Below are 21,013 nucleotides of genomic sequence, written 5' to 3' on the forward strand. Positions count from 1 at the left end.
TTACTCAAAGCCAGAGTTTTATAAAAGCTGATCAAAGATGTTATTTACTTTACATAAACATGTGTAGCAGAGATCACAAATGAAACCACAGTATTTATTCCCACCAATTTGTATTCTGGCCCTATCTGTTCACTTTTGTGTAAGGAGCAGGAGACAACAGAGTTCCACTGCATGACCGATGATGAGTTTTCTGGAAATGGACTCAAGTTGCCTCCACTGTAGATATGGAAATACCCAGCCATGTATGGTAAACTGCTAAACCCTACAGAAGTCTTTTCATTGAATTATGTAACAATAAAAAGTATACACTGATAGAGAATTTTTCCAAAATAAAGAAGAAAGGCTATTCACAGTTGACCCAGTAACAAAGTCCTCAACATTGGAAAGATGAAAAGAAGAGGGGTTTTGACTGTAAGTCCCAGAAATAGTTGAATGCGGCTACAGATCTGTAGGGAATTAAATTTGTGCATGAGGGTATGGAAATCCGAGTTAGCCTAATTTGTTTCGGTTTATTGATGTTCTATGAGAAAATGACAAATTAATGCACTATTGCTAGATTAGTGTTGAGCAAATGAAAACGTTTTCTTTGCTTAGTTTTTACCCCTTTAGGTTGTTTGAGATTATTCAGAAAAGTGTTCTCTTTAGTTCCCCGTCCAGTCTTTTTTTTTTTTTTTTTTTCTTGACGTAGCGTTTCACTCTGTCATCCAGGCTGGAGTGCAATGGCACTATCACAGCTCACTGCAACCTCTGCATCCTGAGCTCAAGCGATTCTCCAATCTTCCTATTTCAGCCTCCCAAGTAGCTGGGACTACAGGCACATGCCACCATGCCCAGCTACTTTTTGTATTTTTTGTAGAGACAGGGTTTCACCATGTTTCCCATGCTGGTCTCAAACTCCTGGGCTCAAGCGATCCGCGGGCCTCGGACTCCCAAGGTGCTGAGATTACAGATGTTGAGCCACCATATCTGGCATGCTCCCTCCTTTTCATTTGTTTTTCTCTTACTCATCTAATTTCTATTCCTTTGTGTTTGCTAACCTGCCACTGAGAATGATGAATTACTAAATGGGATTCAAAGGGCACTTAGAGGTGAATAAAAAAGTACAGTAAAATAGCAAGTGCAGGCAAGGTCAATGTTGGTTCTCCTTATATGAGGCTGTTTCAGAGCATATAAGGCTAATTTGTTTTAGCTAAAAAACAAAAACAAAAAAAATATTTAAGCTTAAAGGGGACAGTTCAAATTTTCTAACTCTCTGACTAAATTCTCAATTCTTTTGAAAATTGAATCTCTTTATCTGAAATTCTTTTGCTGGAGTGGGCTCAGAATGTTATCTGGCGAAGCCGTCTAAAAGTGGGTTTAGTATTAGAACGGGAGCAATTCCCAGTGAGCACCGGAAACAGGATGAAGAACATCATTGTTATTCCTCCTCCATGACACTCTCAACTCCAGCTTCTGTTCTCTAATCCATTCTACACACTACTTTGGTGTAACTATCCTAAAGCACAATTCTTATCGTGTTACATTTCTGCTTTAGAGAATATCAGGTCTAAATACTTCCTTTGCTGCTTTAGAGAATATCAGGTCTAAATACTTCCTTGAATGGCATTCAATGCTTTTCATGGTCTGACACCAATTAACTTTAATTTCACTGTTTTGTGGGAGATGCCGTCAGAGCTCTGCCCATTTCCTTAGACGTTTCAGGATGCTCTAACATCAGCTCTGCATGTGAAGGCTGGGTTTTTCTTCTCCATCAAAACTGCAGAAGGCTTCTCTGTCTGTGTACACATCAGGTCAGAAAGTGCTGAGGAATCAACATCCCTAGAGGAAAAGCCCTCAGCAAATAATTAATGGAATTTAGTACACAAGACGTGTTTTATGTGATTTCCTCAAATGTCCTGGTAGGAATAGGCTCCACTTAATCAATGGTGTTAAGTAGCTTAATAGAGCACCCTTTATTGCAGCCATCCTTTTTCTGTATCACTTCCCCTCCCCAACCCATGGTCCCCGAATCTCCCAAACAAACTACCTGCACTTAAAATTCCTATCTCAGCATCAGCTATGGGGAAACTGCAACTCAAACAATTGGTATGAAAATTATTCTAGGAACCTGGTATCCTAGTGCTTGTATTACTCACTGGCCAAACGGTAACAAGGACTCCGCCGCTGGTGGTAAGTGGGATGGTGATAACGGCTAACATCCTGAATTATCTCAATTGCCAACATTCTTACCTGTGGTAAACTGAAATATCACACAGGTAGAAAGGCTGTGCTAGTTTATGCAAAATATCTAGGACTGGAGAAAGTTACTCTTCTATAGCAAAGGAAATTAAAAGACAGTGGTTATTGTTAAGTGCCATCAATGTACTAAGCAAAGCAAAAAATGACACACTCAATTTAGCCAACCTCCAAGTCACAGTATGGTGTGAAATACAAAGCTTTCATAATAGCATCTATAAAGACGCTTTTCTCCTGACCCAAAAGACAAATAGGAATGCAAACCAAGATCAGGATCTGACTGTGCAATCAAGCAAACTGCAAAGAAGAATGAATCTGCAGTATCATTGTATCTCTTAAGTAAGTGACAGATGGATAAGGTTCTAAGTTATTGAATAGAGATGGATATATATTAATATATATTGAGTCCCAGATTTCCCTAAAACATGTGGACCTACAAAAGTGGCTCAATCACTCTTGCTAGAGGACAGCAGCCTCCCTTTGCCTGGGGGACATTCAGAGGCCTTACCTCAGATGTCTGGCAAGATGAAACCTGCCTTCTTCAAGCTCTTCCTTCCCTCTCTTCTTAAGACTTCTAGGCCAACTATTAGAGTCAATTCTCAGTTTAATCCAGCTATAAAGGTTTTCTCCCTTCATTGTGAGGGAAGGGATTGTTCATCAAAAGACCTGCAAGGCCTGGCTAATATGAACTGGCAAGAACTGTGAAACCATGTCTGGGAATGGATCTCAAGACTAGTGGAAAGGGAGAGAATGATGGAAGGCCAGGTAAGACAGAGTTGTTTGATATGAGATTATTCACCTATGACTCAGAATTAAACAGCAGCTGAAATCGGCTATGAAATGCTATTAGCATGCTTCTTGGAAGTATGTAGATAAAATAATGACCTAGAATAAAGGAGTTAAAAATACCTGTATAAAGTTTTGATGAAGGGGTCAAAAGATTCAAAGACATAGTGACATGGATTTATTAAATAACACTAGAGAATCCACCAGCTGGCTATGTTCCTGTGATGGTCCTAAAGACAAACTCTTCCTTAAAGCAAAAGAGAAATGTGCTAATGAGGACACTCCATCATGAAAACTCAGTCTTTTTTGTACTTTGTAGACTATATTTGAAGATTGGGGTAGGATCTGCTTATGAAATCATTCCCTAGTTTCAGTAGAAATGATGAGGTTTAAGAATAGCGGAGGCCAGATGGCAACACTTAACTCTAAGAGGGAAGGTTGATGCAATTGCCAAAAGTGGCAAAATGGGAAGCCAAGCTTGGGTGGCAACCAGGGAGTACTAAGGCACAGAGATCTCTGGAACTGGCTAACAGACCATGATGTGCCCAGAAAAAAGATGAGGGAAGATGAGGATACTGACTATAAACTCACTAATAGTTCTCACCTCCAATAAAGAAAAAATCATTCTCCAAGACCACTTTCCACTCTGCATCAGGTCTCAGACCCCGACCACATGAACTAAATGCAGGCCACATATCTCAAAATAGTCCTTACCAAAGTACTCTGAAGAACTGGTTCACAGATACACCAGCTCATTTGCCTCCCGGGTAAAATAACTTTGAGGCACTTCTCAAAGACATTACTCGTACTTACATCATTTTCTCAAGGTGTGTTTATGGTTAGGTTCCAGATTCTCTATAAAGTATATTATTGCCAAAATGAAATAGTTATTTTAACTTTTTGGCACTTTCTATTCTCCAGCTATGCATATAATTCTCTTGCCTAATATTTTTCTCTACTCATTCAAATTCTATTCACATTTTGGCAAACTTTCAAATACTTCAAATACTACATATTAAGTAAATTTTCTCTAATCTCTCCAAGCAGAAGTGGTCCTCTTTTTTGTCTTTTTCTATGTTTGGTTTTGATTTTGTTGTTGTTGTTTTTCTCTTTCCTGAGCAATGTATTTATTACCGAAAAACAAGTCAGGACAACTGGATATCACATGCAGAAAAATGAGTCAGACCCCTTTCTTACACAATACACAAAAATTAATGAAAAATGGTTCATAGATTTCAATATAAAAGCTAAACTATAAAAATCTTAAAAGAATTTATGGGAGTAAATCTTTGTCACTTGGGATTAGTCAATGATTTCTTAGATACGACATCAAAAGGAAAATACTATAATAAAAAGAGATTAATTTCACTTTAAAAATATCTGCACTTCAAATTATGCCATGAAGAAAGTGACAACCCATTGAATAGAAAAAAATTGTTATTCACACATCTGATAAAGGACTTGTATCCAGAATGTATAAGTATTCTGCCAGCTAGACAACAGAAAGAAAAATAACCCAATTTTAAAATGGGCAAATAATTGGAATAGCTATTCTCTAAAGAAAATAGACAAATGGATAATAAGCATATGAAGAGCTATCAACACCATTAGCCATTAGGGAAACATAAATCAAAACCAAAATGTAAAACCACTCTACACTTACTAGGATGCCTACAAACAAACACCAGACAATAACAAGTATTGGTGAAAATGTGGAGCAACTGGAACACTCAAGCATTTCTGGTGGGAATGTAAACTGGCACAGTCACTTTAGAAAACAGTGGAAAATTTTCAAAATGTTGAACATAGAGTTACCAAATGACCCAGCATTCTATTCTTAGGTATATACTCAAGAGAATTTAAAACATACTCTTCACAAAAACTTGTACATGAATGTTCACAGTGACTTTACTCATACTAGAAAAAATGTGATATAGTCTTACAATTGAATAGTATTTGAGAATAAAAAGGAATACTAAACAAGTAAAAATGATCACACAACAACATGGGTGAGTCCTGAAATAATTACGCTAAGTGGAAGAAGTCAGACTCAGAAGACCACATATATTATATGATTCCATTTATACAAAATGCCAAGAATAGGCAAATCTATAAAAACAGAAAGTAGATTACTGTTTGCCTAGTTCTTGAGATGGGAGGAAAGAAAGACTGTTAATGGGTACAGAGCTTCTGTGGGGTAATATAAAAGCTCTAACAATAAGAATACCATGCAAATAACCAGTGCAAGTCAATGAAAATCACTGAATGTTATTGTAATCAATAGTTTAACAGTAGTTATTGAATGAATAAAATCACTGTACTAGAGACTTTTGCAATATAACCTTTAGTTCTCACAAAAATCCTATGAGGTAGGCAATATTATTATTCACATTTTACATATAAGGAGACTGAGTTTTACGGAAGTTGAATCTAACATCCCAAAGTCAGAGAATTAACAAATGGCAGAACTGAAAGGCAAGTGTTTTTGGTTTTTTTGTTTGTTTGTTTTTAAATTTAGAGACAGAGTTTCACTTTTGTCTTCCAGGCTGAAGTGCAATGGCGGGATAGCAGCTCGCCGCAACCTCCGCCTCCCAGGTTCAAGTGATTCTACTGCCTCAGCCTCCCAAGTAGCTGCGATTACAGGCATGTGCCACCACACCTGGCTAATTTTGTATTTTTAGTAGAGATGGGGTTTCACCATGTCGACCAGGCTGGTTAAGACACAACAGTAGAGCATGGAGAAAGAATCTAATATTCAATGAGTAGTTGAGTCACATTTTTGGAAAATACAAAGTATAGTCCAATAAACTCGCACTGCTGAGACTTTAGGAATTCTTAAGCTAGTTGCTATGAGGAGCAACTTTACTACATTTTCTCTATGTCTTTTGGTCAAATATTTCAGTTATGGGGGTATTTCCACATGTAATTTAAAAAACCCAATGTCATCAACTGATGAATGCATAGATAAAATGTAATACAGTCACACAATTGAATTGTATTTGGCAATAAAAAGTAATGCCAAATAAGTAAAAAGAAACATATAACAACATGTTTTCAATACATGTGGGTCATGGGTCATTAGAATACCTCTCTTTATTCAGGCTAAAAGTTAACAGAATTAAATCATTACTTTTCCGAGCCCCCTTATTTTCTTAGCTTCTGAGAACTCCCATGTTACTTGATTATTTATGCTCAAGGATTCCATTATTTTCACAACACCAATCAGGGCTAAGTTGACAGAAATTAACAGTTGATTGAAATTTTGTAACTTCTAGTATACAAAACTTCAGTTACAAGATTCTCTGAGTCTCTGATATATTCCCAGTTACAAATTATCTATATTATGAAATTGAAAAGTTTTATTAAAACTAAGTAAAGCTTGCCTCTGCATATATAAAAAGGTTTCCAGATATCAGAAGTCCAATTTTGTATTATTATTTTGTCAAAATTTTCAAAATTAAATTGAGAACCTCTGTCTAGCATAGTTATATTTTTAGCCATCCAACATTGTAAACACTTATTTTTCTCCTTTATATCTTGAAATTCTCAGCAACTTTGTAGATATTCCTCCTTTCTGGATCTCATATTTTGATTCACTAATGCCATTACATTGCTGTTATCCAAATTTTCTTCAATGATTCCCTGTAAATACTTATTTTAAAAGTTTCTGAATCACCCAGCACATTTCTGCTTTGTTCAATATACTTTCAGTTAAGTCTGTATTTTACTTCATCCAATTTTAACTTTTTTCATCATTGTGGTTCAGGTGTTTTTTGTTTTTGTTTTTGTTTTTATTTGAGACAGAGTTTCGCTCTTGTGGCCCAGGCTGGAGGGCTGGAGTGCAGTAGTGGAATCTCGGCTCACTGCAACTTCCGCCTCCCTGGTTCAAGTGATTCTCCTGCCTCAGCCTCTGGAGTAGCTGGGACTACAGGCACGTACCACCACGCCTGGCTAATTTTTGCATTTTAAGTAGAGACGGGGTTTCACCATCTTGGCCAGGCTGGTCTTGAACTCCTCGTGTTCCACCCGCCTCGGCCTCCCAAAGTGCTGGGATTTACAGGCATGAGCCACCGCACCCAGCCTCGATTTTTTATATATTTTATTTTTCTCTTCTGTCTCAGGGTTTGTGTATTGGGACAACGTTTTCTCTTTGTATTAAATTTTATTTTAATGCCTTTCTGATCAACTTCTCTTGCCAAATAAATGCTTCCAGATCTTTGTAAAATGTCTCTCGCAGCTTGTCAGGAGCCTCTCTTTAAGGAATCTGAAGCTCTGTGGCATGGTGTTCACTTCACATATCGTCTTTTTATTCCAAAGTCATACCTTTAAGTAGATGGAATGAAAATGCCAGCTGAGTCCATCAGTTCTCCACTCAAAAGCTCAAAAACCTGACAGTTGTATTCCAGCTTTGGGGTAGGAGTGTTATTGTTTCCATTTGAATTCTGCTGGACTAACAGTATCTTAGTCAATTCAATGGATCATAGCTATCTGGGCACACTTAGACTTTCTAATTCATCCATCAGGATTAGTTAATACGACCTATGTGTCTCTTATGAGTGCTTTCTCTACAACTTACTGGAAGAGGGGAGAATATGAAGGGAGAATTTTCTTTTAATTACCAATCTGTGAACCACTTCTCTGTGTGTATGGATTGTTACTTTTTCAGAAAGCTTAGGAATATACATATGAAGAGATTCATACTTATTAAATGATGCTCTAAAATTTTGTCTCATGTTCTTTTTACACTATGGAATATTTTTCAATTAAGCAGCCTTTTGACACTAATCTGCTGAAATATTTACTCAGGAATTCAGAGAGCATATTTATTCCATTTCATACTGAATATAAATTCGCATAACTATAAAAAAGGATGTGTTCTAAACATTTTTTATCCCTCAGAGCTACCAACAAATGAATTCTCAGTTGATTTCTTCAAAGTATTTTTCATATCACAAAAACCACACTTTGTATTTGTTCCTACTTGTGAGTAATGCTTTTCAACTGACAACTGTTTTTAATTAAAACGCATTCATCTGAAAAGTTATTAGCATAATGTGTTAGAAGGTAGGAAATATTAGGCTTACTGACATGGATAATGAGTTTTTGTTCATTATATATATTTTTAAATCACTGAATTCCATCCATGAAGGTTAAAATAAAGATTATTCAATAAACAGTGCCAACCTCAATCTTTATGTTAAAATTTCTGTCTGCTTTTACAAATGCATCAGCACAGTATCTTTTTTTAGTATTGTACATTCATTTTTGCCATTAGTCTTGAAATTTACCAAAAATGAATTAAGAAAACACTCGGAGTACAAATATTAAACAGAAATAAACCTAATTTCTGTAACTTTAGTGGAAATTCTTCACACACCAAAAACTGTTTCCCTCTGCTTCCTTGGAGGATATGCATTAATGAAAACCATAAATATCCCTTGCATGGATACTGAAAAGCTATAGTATGAATAAATATCAAGTCTATGCACATATACAAATAAAATTCATATTAAACTATATGGAAATCCAAGTAAATGAAAAGAGATATAACATGTCCATAGACAAAAAAAAAAAATACTCAGTAAAGACACAGGTGATGTGTCTTTTTGGAGGGTACCATGTCAGCACATATCAAATTTAAAATGTTCATATTCTTTGATACAGCATTTCTACTAGCAGAAACATGTTCTACATAAATACATCACAAGAACGTTCGCTGAGCAGTGTTCTAACTCTGTAAAGCTCAGTAAAATATTAGAGACAAAGATCTCCAATAAGTGAATAGATAATTATGTTTTATCTATACTTTGAAATATATTACAGATGTTAATATAGTTCATTAGTCAAATCATTCAATAATTCACTTGATAAATATTAAGAACCTGTTATGTGCCAGACAGCATTCTAGACGTAGAATGTACATCAGTAAAAATTGAAGACTAATTTCTGCTTTCACAAACTTTTATTTGGTGATAATTTGTTTGGAAAGAAAAGGATTTTTAAAAACTTATAAAAATATCGTTGGTAAAAAGTGCTCTAAAGAAATAGAAAGTGAGGTTCAGTAAAGGAGCCATGAGTGAATGAGGGAGGTGTTCTTTATGTGAGAAAATCAGGGAGCACTTCTCCCTGTGTAGTGATATTTGAAACTTTTGTGCAAGCCACAAAAAAGTCTGGGGTAAGAGCATTAAAGGAAGAGGAAAGAGTAAGATCAAAAAACACAAGTTGGGAGCAAGCACAGCTTATATGATAAACAGCAAGGGGCCAGTGTGACAAGGGCTCAGTGTGTAAGACAGGAAGTGGTTAAGAACTGAGTTCAAAGAGATATTGGGGAAGATCACCAAAGCTGTGGCAGGCTTTTGAGAAGATTTTGGCTTTTATTCTTAATAATACGTTGAACCACTGCAGAGTTTTTGCCACGAGGAATGGCAAGATCTGGCTTACAATTTAGGTGGGTCATCCTGCTGGCTGTCTTGAGGCAAGTGAGGAAGGGACAGCAGTTAAGATGCTATTGAAGGCTGGGTGTGGTGGACCATGCCTGTAATCCCAGCACTTTGGGAGGCAGAGGCGGGTGGATTACTTGAGCCCAGGAGTTTGAGACCAGCCTAGGCCACATAGCAAGACTTCGTCTTTACAAAAAAAAAATAAGCCAGGTGTGGTGGCACATGCCTGTAGTCCCAGCTACACAGGAGGCTGAGGTGGGAGGATCCCTTAAGTGAAGGAGGCAGAGGTGGTAGTGAGCTGAGATTGTGCCACTGCACTTCAGCCTGAGTGGCAGAGTCAGACCACGTCTCAAAAAAAAAAAAAAGTGCTATTGAAACAGTCCAGGGGAAAGGAGACAAAGCCTGGATTAGAAGAGCAGCAACACAGATAACGACTCTGCTTTAAGATTCACTGGACAGGATTTGCTAATGGTTTGAATATGGGGTATAAGAGAAAGAAGGAAGGTGAAACACGGATAGATCAGTATATGGTGATATAGATGGTTGTCTCTCACGTGAGATAAAAGCAACATACAGAAAACTGTGCAGAACTGGCCCTTTTTTATTTTTATTTATTTATTTATTTATTTATTAAATTTATTTATTATTATTATACTTTAAGTTGTAGGGTACATGTGCATAACGTGCAGGTTTGTTACATATGTATACTTGTGCCATGTTGCTGTGCTGCACCCATCAACTCATCAGCACCCATCAACTCGTCATTTACATCAGGTATAACTACCAATGTAATCCCTCCCCCCTCCCCCCTCCCCATGATAGGCCCCGGTGTGTGATGTTCCCCTTCCCGAGTCCAAGTGATCTCATTGTTCAGTTCCCACCTATGAGTGAGAACATGCGGTGTTTGGTTTACTGTTCTTGTGATAGTTTGCTGAGAATGATGGTTTCCAGCTGTATCCATGTCCCTACAAAGGACACAAACTCATCCTTTTTTATGGCTGCATAGTATTCCATGGTGTATATGTGCCACATTTTCTTAATCCAGTCTGTCACTGATGGACATATGGGTTGATTCCAAGTCTTTGCTATTGTGAATAGTGCCGCAATAAACATACGTGTGCATGTGTCTCTATAGCAGCATAATTTATAATCCTTTGGGTATATACCCAGTAATGGGATGGCTGGGTCATATGGTACATCTAGTTCTAGATCCTTAAGGAATCGCCATACTGTTTTCCATAATGGTTGAACTAGTTTACAATCCCACCAACAGTGTAAAAGTGTTCCTATTTCTCCACATCCTCTCCAGCACCTGTTGTTTCCTGACTTTTTAATGATTGCCATTCTAACTGGTGTGAGATGGTATCTCATTGTGGTTTTGATTTGCATTTCTCTGATGGCCAGTGATGATGAGCATTTTTTCATGTGTCTGTTGGCTGTATGAATGTCTTCTTTTGAGAACTGTCTGTTCATATCCTTTGCCCACTTTTTGATGGGGTTGTTTGTTTTTTTCTTGTAAATTTGTTTGAGTTCTTTGTAGGTTCTGGATATTAGCCCTTTGTCAGATGAGTAGATTGCAAAAATTTTCTCCCATTCTGTAGGTTGCCTGTTCACTCTGATGGTAGTTTCTTTTGCTGTGCAGAAGCTCTTGGAACCAAAAAAGAGCCCGCATCTCTAAGACAATCCTAAGTCAAAAGAACAAAGCTGGAGGCATCACGCTACCTGACTTCAAACTATACTACGAGGCTACAGTAACCAAAACAGCATGGTACTGGTACCAAAACAGAGATATAGACCAACGGAACAGAACAGAGTCCTCAGAAATAATACCACACATCTACAGCCATCTGATCTTTGACAAACCTGAGAGAAACAAGAAATGGGGAAAGGATTCCCTATTTAATAAATGGTGCTGGGAAAATTGGCTAGCCATAAGTAGAAAGCTGAAACTGGATCCTTTCCTTACTCCTTATACGAAAATTAATTCAAGATGGATTAGAGACTTAAATGTTAGACCTAATACCATAAAAATCCTAGAGGAAAACCTAGGTAGTACCATTCAGGACATAGGTATGGGCAAAGACTTCATGTCTAAAACACCAAAAGCAACGGCAGCAAAAGCCAAAATTGACAAATGGGATCTAATTAAACCATTTTTATTTTTTAAAAAGGGCCTAAAAGACAGATAACAAACTTTAACACAGAAAAGAGTGTAGAATTGGCTTGCTTTAGTTTAAAAAGAAGACTTGGAAAGAGAAAAGTCAAGTTTCTTCTATAAATGTATGCAGGAGCCATAAACTTAACACTTTACTTCATAGATTTTGGTATTATGTGAGTATTTTTGTGCTACCATGTACTATTTGTGTAATTTTTAAGGCAATTTTAAAAGCCTGGAAAAAGGAAAGGTGACGGTTCTGGGAATTGACTTGCCACTTTCAATAATACAAATGCTAAGTGAATTTCCAAATAAAACATCTCAATAGATAGCGATCACATAATTAGAAATGTGCATCTTTAATCTTTATTTTTTAGCAATATAAATACTAAATTGAATTACCTAATTAACTTCTCATTTTTTTAAAAAAATAAACTCTTTGGTTAGCTTACGATACAGGATAGAAAATCTAACTTAGCATCATGATATACTAGAAAAACATAGTCTATGAAAAACCCAGGAAATCTTTAACTCAAATATTGTTCTTTTTGGGTTATTTCTTTATGTTAAATGTTTTAATTTTTAAAAATCTTTTAAGTTTAGGGGTACTTGTGCCAGGTTTGTTACATAGTAAACTCATGTCACGGGGGTTTGTTGAACAGATTATTTCATCACCCAGGTATTAAACCCAGTACCCTTTAGTTATTTTTCCTAATCCTCTCCCTCCTCCCACCCTCCACAGACAGACACTGTGGCATACTACCATGTTGTTCCCCTCTATCTGTCCATGTGTTCTTACCATTTTGCTCCCAATTGTAAGTGACAACATGCAGTATTTGATTTTCTGTCAAAAAAAAAACTATCAACCGAGTAAATAGACAACCTACACACAATGGGAGAAAACTTTTGCAAACCATGCATCTGACAAAGGTCAAATATTGTTAACACTGGGTAATAGAAAACCCACTTTCAGTTGCTATTAACAATATTGAGACAGGGTAATTTATAAAAAAAGAACTGTATTTTGCTCACAATTTTGGAGCATGGAAACAACTTCTCTTGAAGGCTTTCATACTGAGTTATAACATGGCAGAAGGGCAAAAAGCACAAGGAAAAGAGAAACGAAGAGGGCCAAACCTCTTTATAACAACTGACTCTCACAAGAACTAACTCGGCACAAGAACTAACCTAGCCCTGTGAGAACTGCACTAATCCCTTCATGAGGGTAGAGCCTTCATGATCCAAACACCTCTTAAATAACCCTGCCACCTCACAATACCATTACATTGGCAATTATATTTCAACATGAGTTTCAGTGGGAACAAGACACATCCAAACTATAGCAGAAAGTAAGTGTAGAAAACAGCTATTTGGTGCTAGGCACTGTACTAGGCAGTGCTTATCAAGCTACTCAACACGTGTCGGACCACATGTAGCTCACCTTCTTGTCTGGATGGGTGTAGTGAGGAATGCTTAATGATGATGGTCTCTTCCTAGTACAATGGAGAACAAGAGGACAAGTACCCAGTCTGGGTGATGAGAAATAATTGAATTTTCCAAGAATCTTAATTATCAAGATTATGTATATCCGCCTTGTCTGCCCTTAGCTCAAACCAAGTACACCATAGTTTCCCAGGTTGCTGAGAAAGAGGAAGTCATGTCCTTGACTCCTATCTTTATCCCTTCCTGGAGACCAGGCTAATTTTCATGGCTGCTGCAGGCCACAGAGGTGGCTTCTGTCTCTCAACTGCTATAATGTATGACCTATGCTACTCCGTTTGCATTTATAACATGCTCTGTAGTGTATTGTCCTCTGGTTTTATAAACAAAGGAGAAACTGCATAATATAACTTGGAAATTTTACTCAAAATATATGATTTAATCCACAGCCTCAGCACTCTCATTCAAATAAAAATCAAATTAGTTGCTTCAACTTACCTGACTTTCAGGTCTATATTGGACCATAAAGGACACAATATGGCTCCCTCTGGTTATTATTAAGATGTTATGACATATCTCTGCAAGTGAAGATAATAAACTATAAAATGATACTAGTAAACCAGAATTATGATGGTGATGATTATTATAGAGTTTATATTCTTAATAGAATATATAAAATAAGCATCTTGCTGTCAGAGATTGTTTCTGAAATACTTGAATTCTCTTAGCAAAGAGTTATATGGCTTTTTACTAGGGGGCATTAATAACTGAGTTGATAGTAATGATTATGTTGTAAATGTTACTGATTGATCAAATAACTTTATCTTCAATTAATACTAAAATAAAAAACTTAAAGGCACATTTTGATTTCTTTATGTCACTAATATGGTATAAAGTATGTTAGAACAAAGAATTAAATCAATAGGTAAAAAGTATTACAGTATAAAAAGTATAGGCTATGGGCTAATATCTGGTTGGCAGACTATTACTGACCATGCAGGAGAAAACCTGCTTTCTACTGGAGAGTTTCTCAATTATTTTTTTCTTGAAAATAAAATCCATAACAGTGAAGCAACTAAGGAATAAGAATTTTTTTTTACAATCATAATTCCACTGCCAACACTGAATATCAATTCTTAACTAAGTAAAAAAAAGCAATGAAGTCAACACTAATATGTAATTCATAAACAATAAACAGAAAAAGAATAAAAGAAAAAGTTGGGTTAAATGAAAATTATCAGCCATCACAAATTCTCTTAAATAACAAATTCCAATAAAAATATTTCAATGTTTAATAATGAAGATCTAGATAGACATAATAGACACTAGTAAAAAACTGGCATATCATCATGGAAAAGGCAATTATGATGTGTATATAGCAATATAAATACATATAGTAATGAAAAGTGGATAAAGTTGAACTTGGACATATACACCGAAACATCAATACTCAAATATAATTTTATAGAATCAGGAGGCTCATAACAGATAATTAGATATTAAGCATAAAGGTATCTTTGGAAGATTACCACCCATGAATAATGATGATTCATTTCTCTTCAACTTCCATTGTTTCATTGTTTCATTGGTTCAACCTTAAAAATCCAATACTCACAGTAATTTTTACATGAACTAATATATTACAACTGAGAAAAAGAAACAGTACCTGACTTCACAACCTCATGAAAGAGAGAAATGCAACTCAGTATCCTTCAGAAAATCAAGGACAATGAGGGTTACACCAGTATACCAGGATTGTGCAAAGGTTGTTACAGGGGCCCAGAGACTCTGCCTAAGAGGTCCTAGACTTAATAGGTGAGGCAATGGCATTAGTATTTGAACTAGTGCATGAGTACTCTTGGACAAACCAAGAACTAAAGAATGAGAGAACCTCTCATAGGTATACAGAAGCACATGAGAGATTACGAGATGCTAAGATGGGCCTTGTGGTTGGAACATCAGGCTAATGAGGAAAGATGCAATATGAACCTGGGAAAGTGGCACACACCAGGTTTCCAAGATCCTTTAATGTCTGCTAAACACAGTAACTTGAGATAATGACAACTTAATGTAAGTTTTAAAAGTGAGGTCTCCCTGAACAGAACTTTGTTAGAGGACACTGCACGGAAAGGATAAATTTTAAGGAAAAGTAACGACACAAAGACTTCAAAGCTATGAATGTTGAATTTGTGAATACAAAAGGTTTAATGTTAAGACTTTAATTTTTAGTAGTCAATTGGGAAAATGGTGCTGGTCCTCAGAAAAAAAAGTCTGGGTTATAGAAAAGATTTTGATAAGTATTTAACCTTCTAAGGTCATGGAGGTCACAAATGAGATGTCCTAGAGAGAGTAAGTTTAAGTAGTAGAGGAAAAGCAGAGGAGAAAGTAGTGAAAATACTGACATTTAAATAGAAGTTAGAGAAATAAAATAAATGTGATTTTTAAATGTATTTGCATTTAGTCAAGTATTTAAGGAATAAATACATTCCCCACATACATTTCCCACCTTTTAATATTACTTAGTCATTTAAATTATTACCCATTGGAACCCTGTATCATCTGCTTACAATCCTTATTATGTACAGAGATTTCATGTGCTAATAGACAACTTTACACAGCAATGTTATATACACTTTTTATAAAAATCTCACTCTATTCTCAAAAAGTCCCATCATGTCATTAATTATTATTAACCCAACATTACAAATAAAGAAACTAAGGCATAGAGTGGTTAGGTAATATGTCCCAAATCACACAGTTAATAAATAATACTGCAAAATTTTGAATTCACAGCCCATCTTTCAACAGCCAGTTTTATACTGCCTTTGTGTATGCTGCACACCTTTGGCTGCTAATAGCTATTTTTGCTTTATGTAATAATTTTTTGTTTTTATAATTTAAGTTAAATTTTTATTAGAATTAAATTCAAAACAAGTGAAAAAAAAAACTTACTTTTTTTTTTTTTCTCTATTTATCAATCAGTAACTGGGCCAGATTCTCATTTACCTTGGACCTGGTATACACTTGTAAAACTGCAGCAATGTTCTTGGGTTTGATTTAGCAATCAAGTGCAACAGACAATAGGATTCACCTAACACTGATTTTATTGAGCATTATGAAAAGGGATATAGGGCATACAACAAAACGCCCTACATGGTGACGGTCAACAGCATAGCAGGACTCCACGGCATAACCTCCAAATGTCCCAGTCACTCACAACTTAGGATGCATGCAGCCAAAAGACACAATGCAGGATGAGTAAAGCCAATCTCAATTCAAGCAATCCATCTTTTCTGGGGCCCTTTAGTCTTTTGTACCTTATTCCAATTCTCTGGTACATCAATACAGATTAATTTTTACTTAGCAAACAATCCTGACAATAAGGTATAGGTGTTTGGTTTGATAAACAGAACTGCGGCCAGATTTTCATTTATCTTAGATCTGCTATATATGTACAAATTTCTTGAGTCTTGAGTTTGTGGTGAAAGGAAGCATATCTGAAGATAGAGGAAACATCACTAATCAAATATAAGGACTTTCCTTTTACCACGAATCTATATAATAATATAAGATTTTATTCATTTATTTTTATCAAAGTGTAACTACATTTTAAATACTTAGCATTTTTCCATAAAGCTGGCCTATTCAAAAACATATCTAATATTCCTTTTCCTGACTTTCAGGGAAAGAAAAAGTACATCAATAAGAATTACTAAGACATCTTCATACAGCTTAAACAATGTACTGATTCCTACGTTTTAAAATAGCCAAAATTATGCCAAGGTTACATATGAAATATAAAAGAATGAGAGTGAAAGAATCACTATCAACTTTATGTGGTAGCTGACAAGTAAGGACAGAAATTGTCGTCAATAACATATAGAATATACAGAAGTAAAGTATATATGAAAACAACTGATCTATAAGACACTCCAAATTTTAGATGACTATATCCATTTTAAGAGTCATGCAAAGATAAACTTTGCCAAAGTGCAATAAAAAAAAGTTTTTGCATGCATACTTATTTTAAAATAGTTGGGGAAAATATCTAAAATATGTACAGGATCCCATCTTCAAAAATCCCAGGTACATCCACAACGGAACATTATGCAGCACTAGAAAGAAATGAGCTATCACATAGGGAAAAGACATGGAATAAACTTAAAGCACATAACTAAATGAAATAAGCCAATCTTAGGCTACATTTTGTATGAATGAAACTACACAGCATTCTGGAAAATGAAAAATTGTGGTACAGAAAAAGATTAGTGGTTGCCAAGGGATAAGTAGTAGTGAGGGATGAACATGCAGAGCATGGAGAATTTTTAGGGCAAGGAATATACTCTGTATGATACTATAATGGTAGACACATGGTATTTTAAAATTATCTGAATCCTTGGAATGTACAATAAAAAGAGTGAATCCTAATGTAAATGATGAACTCTGGTTGATAACAACGTACCAATGTAGGCTTATCACCTGTAACAAGATCATATATTTATTCTTTTTCACTTTCCTATAGCCTTTAATTTTCACAACTTCAATCTACTAATTATATTGGTATTTACAGATACATATATTTTTCATTATTTAATTAAAATGTAAATCTGTAATTAATGTGCTGAACTAAATGCTTTAAATTTATCATTTTACTTAACCCTCCAAAAACCCTAGAAAGGTAGGTAATATCGAGTCATTTTACAGATGAGAAAACTACATATGAAATTGTTATGTGACCTGACCAAAGAAACACAGGTTTATTTTGTAGGGTTAGTAACACATGTAACATATTTGAGTAAGCCAGTAATCAATTATAACTCGAATGCATGGCTTACACAACCTTCATTAGCCTTGATCATGTATGAGTCAGCTGATGATGGAATTTGCCTGGCTTTACAGTTCAGACAACACAGGGTGAGTGCAGACTACTTCATTTCAAGGAATCGGTCAACTCTGGAGTTCCGTATTGTACAGCACAGGTCTATACAGGAAAACAGACTATTGGTATGGAGGTGAGTATGGAATCAGAAAATCCACTTAGAATATGATTTTATTAATCTAGGGAAAAGATGGTGGTATCATGCACCAGACTGGTTCAATAGTGGTGGTAAAAGTCAATCAAACTCTGGATATATTTTTAAGGTAAAATCAGATATCTGTTGCTCAATTGAAAATACAGTTTGAAAAAAAGTAAAATTAAGAAGAACTCCAAATTTTTATCTAGAATAACTGAAATTCTGAAAATATAAAACAATGAAAACTGTAGAAGAAACAGAGCGAGGTAGGGAGATAAAGTGTTCAGTTTTTGTTTTCGTTTGTTTTTGAGACAGAGTCTCACTCTGTCGCCCAGGCTGGAACGCAGTGGCGCAATATTGGCTCACTGCAACCTCCGCCTCCTGGGTGCAAGCGAGTCTCCTGCCTCAGCCTCCTGAGTAGCTGGGACTACAGGCACATGCCACCATGCTCAGCTAATTTTTGTATTTTTAATAGAGACAGGGATTCACCATGTTGGCTAGGATGGTCTCAATCTCTTGATCTCTTATCTTTTCATTTTACTTAACCCCCCCAAAAATCTAGAAAGATAGGTAATATTGAGTTATTTTACAGATGAGAAAACTACATATGTCTTGATCCACCCGCTATGACACCCAAAGTGCTGGGATTACAGGCATGAGCCACTGCGCCCGACCAAGGTGTTCAGTTTTAGGTATGTTGGATAAGATGCCTGATAGACATGCCAGTTGAATAGGTACAGTACTAAATGAACAAGCTGGAGTTCAGAGCAGAAGTCAAGGCTTGAAATACAAATTCAGGATCCAATGACATATTTAAAGCCTTGAAACTAAGTAAGACCATATAGACCATATATGGTAATATTTGAATCAAATTTCTGATCAATGGAAGAGAAACCAGCCAGAGAAATTTAAAAGGTAAAAAGAAAAAAAAAAGTGAAATATAGAAGTGATACAATTGTTTTAAAAAACAGGCAGCTATTATGTATGATAAAGGCTGCTGTTAAATTATGTAAGATGAGGGTTTAACATTAAGTTTTAAAGTAAACAACGTGAGTGTTATAAGTGATCTGGCGTCGAGTTGTTTTGGTGGAGTGGTGGGACAAAAGTCTAACTAGCATGGCTTTGTGAGAGCAGATGGTGAGTACATACCATTCTTTCTTGGAGAGTTAATCGAGACAACATATAAGTAACTTTGCAAGGAATTTTATAGAAAAATATGTAGTAGCTAAAAAGGGATAACTATATTACAACATGTTTATTCACTGATGGATATAATACAATTTATGATCTATTAACATTATTGATATATATATCATAAATTGCAAAACTCATCTTACATGTCAATAATTTCTGAAATATCAAGTTCATTCCTTTCTTATCCCTTTAAATTTCATTTTACAGATACTTTTTTCAATTTATTTTTCAGCATAACATAGGCCGCTAGCCTCACTGCAGCCTCAACCTCCCAGGCTCAAGCAATCCTCCAGCTTCAACCTACCAAGTAGCCAGGACCACAGTAATCAACACCATACTCTATCATACACAAGTCAACTTTGCTTTCATTATAAAAGGGAAAGAACCCTACATTATTATTTACTTTATGTTTGAATAAGTTTTGATAACTAGACAGTTTAGTCTCACTAATAGTGTTAACTGCTTATGTTTTTAAATACATCATTTGCACTTGTAATCATTATGGGCATCTTCTATTCACAGAACGGCTATCAGCCCTAGCACATTTCAATATTCTGAATAGAGTCACTACACTTTCAAAAGCATTTAATATATAAAATCTGAAATTTAGGATTTAAAAATCTTTTTGTTTTTGTTTTGTTTTTAATTGACACATAATTGTACATATTTTGGGGCACAGTGCAATGTTTTGTATATATATACTAAATAAAAATCAAATCAGAGCATTCAGCATATACTTCAAAAATTTATCATTTCTTTGTGGTGAGAACATTCAAAATCCTCTCTTCCAGCTATTTTGAAATATAGAATACAACAGCTAACAGATGAATGGATAAAGAAAAAAATACATATATATACACAAAAGAATATTATTCAAACATTAAAAGAATGAAATCCTGTCATTTGCTGCAACACGGATGAACCTGGAGGACATGAAATAAGTGAGGAACAGAAAGACAAATATTGCATGATCTCACACATATGTGGAATCTACAAGAGTTGATCTTACAGAAGTAGAGGACAGAACAGTAGTTACCAGAGGCTGGGGGTGGATAGTGAGAGACTGGGCAATGGATACAAAGTTACAGTTAGATAGGAGGAATAAGTTCTGGTGTGCAATTGCACAGTAAGTTGACTATGAAATTTAGGTCTGAAATTAGTTTTCGTTAAAAAAAAGTATCCCTTCAAGGTCATTTTGGAATACCCTGGTTTGTATCCCAGAGTTCTCCTAGGCTTAGGAAATGAACATATGAATACTTATTATTTTTAAACTTGAACTTAAAACCAAGAGCAATATTATACATTTCCTTGAGCTTGAAATACAGAAAAAAAAGAATTACAGAAATTATCCACTGCCAGTTACGTAATATACACTAAAGAGCTTGAAAATTTAGATATAAATTTTATAATTTAATTTCATACTCTATCATTATAATGGATTCATAACAGCTTGACATTCTTTTTTTAGGTTTATGTAAAGCAGACACATGACTTTTTAAATTACCTAATTTTGCATGCTTTAAAACCATTACATTTCAAACATATTTTTGAAAAGCCAAATGTTTCTTTATTGATTTAAAAAAATTTAAGAAGTAAATGTTAAGTTGAAACTAAAATGTGAACTTTTTAATGTACTTAACTCTGAGGCCTAAAATGACATATTTCCATACAAAAATATCTTTCCATTAAAAAAAATGTTATAAATACATATGTTGTTTTCCTAGAAACTTTTCCAACCTGGCTCCTAT

The 21,013-nt window shown here is 35.4% G+C and overlaps 1 protein-coding gene across 1 annotated transcript in view; it reads right to left on the reverse strand.

Moving 5' to 3' along the window:
- Positions 1–21,013, reverse strand: part of EPHA6 (EPH receptor A6) — a 927,196-nt gene that overhangs the window by 780,334 nt on the left and 125,849 nt on the right. The window lies entirely within an intron of this gene.

This window comes from Macaca mulatta, chromosome 2 (assembly GCF_049350105.2).
Source record: "Macaca mulatta isolate MMU2019108-1 chromosome 2, T2T-MMU8v2.0, whole genome shotgun sequence".
Taxonomy (NCBI): Eukaryota; Metazoa; Chordata; class Mammalia; order Primates; family Cercopithecidae; genus Macaca; species Macaca mulatta.